Genomic DNA, 9932 nt, shown 5'->3' on the forward strand with positions numbered 1-9932 from the left:
GCAATTCTAAAACCATAAGGTTAAACTAGGGACATAAATGTTTTTCATTAGGTAGCAAATACTCCCCATGAATCTACTACACAGAATTTACTATTCACTTAGGTAACAGAGCCTATGTGAAAATTCTCTTCCAAGAGTTTAAGTACTTTTAATCTTTAAAGTATTTTATAAACATTCATTTATTAATCCTCATAACGCTCCAGAGAGGGAGGTAAACAAGTATTATTATTATCTGTTATAGACTGAGAAACTGAGATGGAGAGGCTAAGTGACTTTCTTAAGGCCACAGAGGGAGTCAGTATCAGAGCTGGAATTGGCAGTCAAGAGTCTTTGTCATAGGTTGTAAAGGCCAGTGTCATGCATTTGATCCTTGGCTGATTAAGAGCGATGAACATTAGGTTGCAGTGAAAAGCCCATATTATTTATATCTTTTTTGAGAGTCAATGGGTATATGTTGTTGCTCTATCTCAAATGCAGTGACACTAGAGCAAGATTCAGTAGAATTAAATTGAGAAGAATGCAGGGTATTTGTTACAGACATTAGCCTAGAGTTTCCTATAATGACATCTCTATATAAATGATAATTCAACAAGTCTATGTTAGAATTATTTGCTGGTGACAAAATTTTCAGACTCAAAGGTATGGGGATAATTAGGCCTCTTGTTAATCATTCTGCAGTTTTTTTCTCCTCAATAAAATGAGATTCACACAGATTAATTACTACCTGCTATAAATAAACTCTGAGAAAGGCAATCTGCATAGCAGAGGCAGAGGGTAACTGTCATTTAATATATCACAGCTTTCCACGCACCTGTTCTCCCAATGCTGTTACCATGGAAACCACACTTTATAAGAGAAGCTATGCATAATTAGCATGGATCGAGGTCTATATCAATCAGAATAATTCGGAAGAATACTAGGAGCCCAAAGGAGAAGGCAAAGCTACTTGTCTCAGTAGGAAGGTATCAGACCTCTGCTGTGTGGTAAATAGGGAGGCAGCTACTGTGGGAAATCAGATCAGCAGAATTAGCAATTCTGAGGTTACTGAATTACATAAAAAGCAATGTTACTTTCACCAAAGGAGAAAAACTTTGTCCCCTTGGTTTTCATTAAAACATTGTTTAAAAAGGAAGGGCACTAAAAATGAACAAATACATAAACATATACTAATATATATACTAGCATTAATGCCTAGACACAAACCTGGAAATTCTAGGAATTTCACTGATAAGGCTGTCAGTTCTGCAAGAATGGTGTGACACAGAAGCATGCTGGTAAACTGATAACTTTACTGCCTGGTCCCAGTCACCTGACCTTCAAAAGGGTTACAAAGATTTATAAGGCACAGTTTTCTGACCTGTGAATTATTATAGTCGCAATACTGTGAACTATGGATGGAACAACAGCTTTAACTTCATTTTTTCTTGCTTTTGTCAGTTTGTGTCACAACTACAACTTTTAAGAGAGGGATTTAATGGATCTTTAAAATGTCTTTAAAAATCAAAAGTAGTTTTAAAAAGAAGTGGTAGGTGTGTGTGTGAGAGAGAATGAATCTTCTGCTAATATTGTCTTGGCTCTGAATCTCTGTTGAACTTGATAAAATTTTAATAAAACTGCTACAGTACTGAAGTTGCCTCACAGTCTTTGTGGTAGTACATGAGACAATATCTTTGAATTCTTAAGGGGTCCAATTTGCGTGCAAGTGTCAGTACGTAGCATTATATATTTCTATACTAAATATAATAAGCACTAATGATAAGATCCATCAAAAGGAAAAAAATGAACAAAAGGAATTTCAGCTCTTATCTTTGTGACGGTGTTTCTTGGCATTAGTGATAGTAGGAAATAGTTTCAAATACAAAGACCAGTATGCTAGCTACAGGTATCCAACTAAATAACCCCCACTTACCTATAATATGTCTAGATGTAGTAGGCTGTATTGTCTTGACTCTTAAAGATATATATTGAAATTACATCAGACCTGAAAGATTTGTAGACCTTATACAATGGAACAGTTAAAGTCTTTTCATGAAACCAGAATGGTCTTTGATACTATATAATACAGAGTTCAAGAGTTCACTTTACATTACTATATAGATTGGACTCAGTGTGAAATGGAAAGAAAGTCACAAATTGCTTCAGTTTATTTCAGTGGACTTTCGTTCCATATATTATGAAGGTAAACTCCACTTATCTCAAATATTTTCTTTATCCATAAGCAGATTCCACTATGAAGTGCTACAGTACAAACTGGTTAGGTCTCCTCCTTTGCTCAATGAAAACTGTAGTAGGAGAAGACAAGTTTGTTGACCAATATATGCGGATAATATGTATTATCCTCAGCATTAAGCACAAATATTACGGCAGTTATGTAGCTTAGATTGCCCTATACCTTTAGTACAATCCTGTTCACTTGTGCTAAGTATCCCATAACACCTTGCATTAGCTGAAGTAAGCTTTGGCTTAAGTAGGTAGGAAACTGCCAGGTTCAGGACATATGAGTATTTTACCATAGCAACAGGTAGGGAGTTGCCTTCATGGCTTTTAATACCCAAAACAAAAATAAGGAAAGGAACAGAACAACAAGTAAAGGAACTGGGACAAACTGATGGGTTGAATTTTAGTGACTTGTAAAGAAATGTGTAACTTGTAAAATTATCCTATAAATACTACCAGCTGAAATGTGTAACTTTGGGAACACACTTTCTCCATAAGGTGAATGTTGCATGAGCTCATTTCCTGGAGACTGGTATCGTGTAGAACCTTTGTCCTGTACTATATTACTATTATTGGCTCAGAACAATAAACCTGACTGATATTGGTTATTTGCTTCCTTGAGTATATCTAACAATGAACCAAAGTGTGGGCAAGCAATTAACTATACAATTTATCAACAAGTTGTTGCTATTTTTCATCTCCACACACCCCAGGGACTGGAGATGGTGGGGCAAAAAGTTGACATTGTCAGCTTCCACCCAGGGAGTGGAGGCCATGTCTTTTTTTTAATGTGACTGTGGCAGATAAAGAGATGATGATGTTGGTTCCCGTACGTCTATTGGGACTAGTATAGTCTCCAGCTTAGAACATGACTGTCAGAGGGTGAGATGAAGAGACCCTGTACATTATGCCTGATGCTTGTGGGGAAGGAGAGAGAGAATGCAGCATTGAAAAGCTGGGTTGAAGCTATAGTGAAACATTGTTTATAGGGAATTATTTGTGCCAGATCCTCACCCAGGCCAGTTCTGCACCTGTTATAGGTGAAGGGTACAGGGAACGGGACCCATAGGACATTAAAGCCTCTGAAGCCTCATGAGAACAGTTTATATGTCAGTATTGTTAATTATGTCACCGCCGATCATTTTAGCACTAATATCCAGGTGATATGCTTATCTCAGAATCTTTAACTGAATCTCATACCTTCCTGATGCCAAAAGCCCTGATTGTCCCCTAAGCAGCTACTAACATCCCCAGTTTCTCCTTTGATAACTTTTGTATCTGAACCCTTTGAGGAAGACTCAGGAAGCAAAGGTAAGGCGTATTCTTCTCAGTCTTTCACACAGCTCACACTCTTCTTTTCCTTCTCCTCTCTCACCTCCTCTTCCCTTGGTGCATCCAGGGAATTGTAGTTTCTGGACCAGAGGCTACAGGATCCACTGAGGAACAAACTTGCAAACACAAACTGTGATAGCTGTCTGTCCAACCTAGATACAGTATCTACACTACAAATATGTGTTGTTGGTACAGCAATACATAGGTGCAGGAACTAGGAGTGCTGGGGGTGCTGCTGCACCCCCTGGCTTGAAGTGGTTTATATCATATACAGAGTTTACATTTGGTTCAATGGCTCTCAGCACCCCCACACATTGTTTCAGCACCCCTGCAACAACATGTGCCATTTGAGTACTTCAGCCCACTTCAGTCACCCTAAATAACTTTTCAGACTGAATCACATATAGATCTGATAGTAATGATCTATCCTACGTGCCTACACAAATTCACTTAACGAAAATAACATTCCCTCTGGTCAAAAAAATACTTGATCTTGTAAAATATCCCTTTGAAATCTATAGATCTTAATAACAAACAAACCCCCAACACCAACCCCCCAAAACAAAGAATCCTACTAAATTATTAATATTTTTAAAAGAACAACTTTGCCCATAAGTTAGGAATTTGTTTAGTATGATTCATCCAGTTTCATAAACCTCTTATAATTGGAGTTAATCCTGATTTACATTTGTGTAACTGAGAGGAGAATTGGGCCCCTTGACTCTAGCTTTGCAAAACAATTTGCAGTTGTAGTGATATAATAAATGAAAGAGAAAACTTCAGTAAGAAAAGTCTAAAATGTATGAGAATATAAATTTGGAAGGGAATGTCTCTACTGCATTAAGGCTGAAGGAGGATGTGTAGCTGATCAGTTAGAAGCTCTTTCTAACCTAGACCAAATTATTCTGTGGTCCAGTAAAGCAGCAAGCTAAATCTTCTTTGTGTGCCTGTTTTTATTGTTTCTAGCATTCATTTTTGGATGAAAATAGCTATATATTTTGTCCCCTCTATCAAAACCAAGAGTGAAATTATGTATAAAGTTGCCTTGACACATAACACCATTTGTGCAAGTACCAGGCACATATTAGAAGGAAGATGATAAATAGGAAGTTCTGACGGTACAGAGCCATGAACAATGTAGAGGGAACAAAGATTATTTTAAGAAATTGCTTTTAAGGTTTGCTAAAGGTGCTGGGTTGACAGGACTGGAAATGGATGTCCTGCATTTGTCAACAGAAAAAATACAGTCTGGGCACATCTGTCACACTACTCCACCAATGTGCTTCAACACTGACACGGAGGGACCACCACACAGGATGAAAGAATAGTGCATTCTCTCTCTCTCTCTCTCAAGTCTTGGCCTCTGAACTGAGTCTGCCTATTGTGGTAAGGACACTTGTATACTAAGAACTGGATTGAGACCACTAGCTCATTTCATGCAGGTTACCTCAAAAAACCTTTCAAAGGATGATAATCTTTTATGACTACCAACAATGGCCACATTTGAACCCGTGAACTCAAGATGAGAGCCTCTGTATCTTATTACCAATCCTTCAGTGCCAGCCAGTGTGTTTGCAATAAAAATTTAATCATAGTCTCTGCCTAAATTTAATATGTCTTTTTGAGGAATGAAAGGAACACACAAAAGTCCTTCACACTCTGACCTTACAGTTATTGCAGCAGACCTGCATGAAGATGACAAATCCTCTCCCTTCTTAATTTAGGAAATTAGGTACCAAATGTTCCACAATATCTCTGCTACTTTGGAAAGCAGCAACAGCTGAGTGGGCATCATCAGTTGTTCCATACAATCTTTTGGTGGAGCTTTCCACCCCCACTTGAGATGGAATGTTCGGGGGAGGGGGGGGAGGGAACGACTGTTTTATTAACAATAGTGGATGCAGCAGGTAGGCAGAGTTATAGGAACGAGACCTTTATTGAATATGCAGAAGCCAGCATTATATCCTGATAGGCCTGTGTTTGTCTCATAGCAGACTAGCCCCAGAGCCTCATGTGCCCCACTAAACTGGATCCCTCTTGAAGCCTGAGCCTTTTTCTTCAGTTCCACTCACCATAATACCAACACCACCTCTTGTGACTACATGTTTTATTTCCATTTTTTTCCTCTTTCCTATCCTCTTCTGACTGCTCTTAATTCCTTCGTGCTCACGGCTGGGAAATGATGGACTTAAATATGAAGAAAAATGGGGAAATCACATGCAAAGCTGTAAATTACATAATACCTTTTACAGATTGTCTGGGTATAAATATTGTCCCTGATTCACCATCACCCTTACGCCAATATTATGCTAGTGTGACTGCATTGATTTAAATATAAAACTGGTGTAACGGAATGATGACTCATAAGCCATGATTCATATATTTCTCTACCTATCCCACATGTGGCTATGGAAGACAACCCCCTAAATCTGAGCTCCGTATTTCAAAGGAGATGGAAGAGAATGTGAGCTCACTTGCACAGCCCCCTTAAATCCCATCTTGTCATTTGCAGTGGGGGCACATAAATTTCTCTGCCCCTAAGAGAAATGTGATGTATCATCATCTTGCTTCATTAACAAAAATCTTGACTGATAACTAAAACTAGAAGAAAAAAAGCCATAAATAATTATCATTCTAGAATAACTCAGCATTTTATCCCCCTGTCTTTTATCCTTAGGGAGGCATAGAGTTTTTAAGGTGCAGGGGCTGTTTGACTTCCTTAATGAAGACTTCTACCACCAACGTAGGCACACACAGCTCTTCACTTTTATTGCTAATGCAATGGATTCGTGGTGATTCCCTGTTACAAGCCCCATGCAAGTTATTTACAACTGCAGCAGAGGGATCAAAACAACACGGTGATAACTAGCCTCCATTGACACTGTCAGGTTTCCAGTTCTGAAAGAAAAATGTTGTTTCTAGCCCGCAGCAACCCATGTGCCGTGCATTTTGATGCAGATTTTTATTACACAGTCAGAAGCACAGGAGTCATGGCTTGTAAAGGGGCCTAGATCAATACCTGAAAGTGATGAAGTCATGTCAGCAACAGGGTCAGCAGGCAACACATGTGGTACTTGCCTCTTGGCATCAATCTCCAGGGAGGAGGAGGAAGTGCCTTTCTAAAGAGCCTCAGACTGTACATGCACTTAATTAGAGCTTTCACTAAGGCCTACAATTAGTTAAAATAATGGAGTGTTTCTGGAAGAGTTGGTGACTAATCCCATCTTGTTCTTATTGTAGGTATCCAGCTGGTTGTTACTATTCATTGTTTGTATTGTGGCAGCACCTAGAGGCCCCAGCCCCTTATGGTTATGCACTGTTTAGAACAAAGACGTGACCTGTTCTGTAGAGCTTAAAAAAATCTAAGTATTTTCCTTCCTTGATCTCTTGATCTTTGTGCAGCAACCTGGGCTGCTGCCACTGCTGCTGCAGCAGCTTGAACTTTTTGTGTGTGTGGTGAACTATAATTTAGGAGTAAATTTTACAGCTCATGAGAATGAGAGACTAACCCTTCTGGCAAGGGCAGAGCACAGCACTGGCAGGCAATGGCCAGGGTTCCCCACTTAGCTCTGCTCCTGTGCTTTCAGCCTCATCTGGGATATCCCTTGCTCTATCCGGCTTACTCTGTCATTATCAGAGACATCCAGCCTAATCAGCAGCAGGACCCAGTAATCTTCTGCCAGGTCCCACTGATCTGCCATATTAAACTTCAAAAGGTTTTCTCATGCTTACCCTGCACACTGTGCCATTGATGTGGCATTGCAAAAATGGCTCAGCTATGGAAGGGCCTCATCAAAGTTTCAGGGCTGATTCAATTCTAGGTTCAGAGAGTTGAACTTTAACCAAACTATGCTTACCATGAAGCATTACCTTTTGATCTATGTCTCTTTGTAATGAAATATGCCAGAATGGCAGCTAGTTCTACAGTTTTCCTGTGGCAGAATCCAGCAAGATGTCTGTAAGCAATTTCTGCATTATAGTCCCTATTTATATCTGCAATTAAAGAAACAAATATCATGGTTATCTTTCTAATTTCATAATTACCTCTTTGAAATAATAACCGCATTCCAGGTGTTTTCTAAAATAAAACAGCCAGGGAAATTAATTTCAATTAGAAGGGGAAAAAATACAAACTGAAGTGGAGTTGGAAAAAAAAATACCTGACACACTTTTCTTGGAGGGTACTTCATTTAGATAATTAAATCTCGGCAGTGTGAATGAACCATTGGCTGTGATGCCCTTTAAAGAATGACATTCAAAATACATTAATCTGCTGAATTCTGAGGCTTCCCAACAGGTTAAAACACATCTGGAGGCAAAAAGCCTGTAAATTCTTAATAAGAATGGATAGTTTTTTGGTAAGTAGTACAGATGCTTTAGGCTTTCTGGCTTAGATGAAATAATAGTGTATACATGTAAATGCATATAAAGCAATTACAAATTTATTGTGTGTGTATGTGTGTGTGTCTTGGCGTTCAGAAGAAACATGAGTCTATACACTCAAAGGATGGTGGAGAGTCTACCAAGAACCACAATTACGTTTTAATGATCCATTGCAGACATTTCTCTTTTTGTTTTGTATCCCCCTCAATCACTCTGCCTACTCTCTTTGTATTGTCTTGTGAACACCATGCATCCTCTTTTCTTCCTAATGCTTGACAGGGTAGCAGGGAGACACCATTTGCAGTGAGATATATGGAAGGGAGCTTGTAGAGACCTGCCAGTTTTGGCAGCCTTCAGGAGAAAGTTATGCTCATTAAAGCTGCAAGTCTAAAACCGAACTGCATACTAACGCTTCTCTCATTCTTTAGTTCAAGGCCACCCCAAAGAGCCTGAAGCAGAGCTCACAAGAATATACAACAAGTCATAAAAACAAATTCTAGAGGTCACAACTTTTCTTATGAATATTTAAAAATACATTTGTTGACACTAGGTGTGTTAGGAGTTGTCGTTACTGAGGTGCGACTGTCAAGAGGTTTGGCATTTTGGTTCAGAAAAGCACCCAAAAGCTTGGATCTTAGACTTTATGTGAAACTCTTAAAACTGGGCTAGGAATTTCATATGAGCCGGCTGGTAATGCTACACCAACAAAATTTCTTGTGGCACTGATGTACTGTACTCTGGGTCCTGATTGGAATCAGGAAGTACAGACAGAGAATGGCCAAAATTAAACATAAATGTGATTCTCTGGTATGTCCTCTCCTGTGAGCTGAGTCTACTCCTGTGGCCTCAGTCCGAGGGTAAACCACTAATGTTTGTGTGCTGGTATAAATGTTTGTGTAACGTCTAGACCAGCATTTACAATTGTGTTAGTTACTGTGAGTAAATTGGCAATCCATTAACTCAAATTTAAACAAGACCATAGACTTAAGTCTAAACAAATCCTGTGTGTAAACTCATTAAGGGGCATGAGTGAGAAACAGAATTCAAAATGGGCAGTAAAAATACTGTAGGCCTGGAGGGGGAAAAGTTTCAAATGGGGTGTGGTTTGACACACTGATGGGGTAGATACTGAATATAGGTATAGATATATGAAATCCTTCACATCATGACTTAGAGAGACTTTCCTTGCAGAGAAAGCATTCATAATTATCTCAGTAAGGTATATATTCATTTGCCTTAGACATATTTTTCATAATTGCTCTTCCTTTTTTTGCTAATAAGCAAAGCTACTTGTATTTAAAGACTTGCTCCCTCCTAGCCTGCCTTTTTCTTCCTCTTTGATCCTGCAGTGAAATCATAGTGCTGCGTTATTTGTGATATTACAATCATTTCCATGGCAACAGACTGATGTCCAAAGCACAGGACCATGACTTCAGTGTGGGATCAAGCAGGAGGATATAAAGTCCTTATTAAAACACATACTTTGTCAATAAGAGTAAAGGGAACTCATAAAAAATCCATTAATTTTATTATTCATTTTCCTTTCCAAGTTAGCACTAGCACAAATGAAAGTACCCCCTTTAAAGGATAATTTGGTTTCTGTTTGTTGGTTTTGATCGTTCAGACTTTGGTTTTGATGGCTTTGGGGAGATATGAACTAAAAGGCAATGCAGCAATGATTTATTCAAGAATTTGTTTAATGTCCTGATTGTGCAGCTTTTTCTTCTATTGAGTTGTACTGACTCACACAAGTAGTCCTGTTAAGGTCAATGAGACTGCTTGTAAAAAAAACTATTCAATGGGTGAAATTCACACTGGCACAAAAGGGTCACACAAAGACTATGCCCCACTTAAGTACTCAAAATATGCGGGACTTAAATGGTGCATAAACCTTGCGCAGACTCTCTGCACAGGGGTGAATTTTACCCTCCGTGAGTCAGGATTGCACAATTGGGCCCTGTAATGTGGTGCTGCTCTTGGGCATGAGTGCATATTCCAAT

The sequence above is a fragment of the Mauremys reevesii genome, linkage group 2 (genome assembly GCF_016161935.1).
Source record: "Mauremys reevesii isolate NIE-2019 linkage group 2, ASM1616193v1, whole genome shotgun sequence".
Lineage (NCBI taxonomy): Eukaryota > Metazoa > Chordata > Testudines > Geoemydidae > Mauremys > Mauremys reevesii.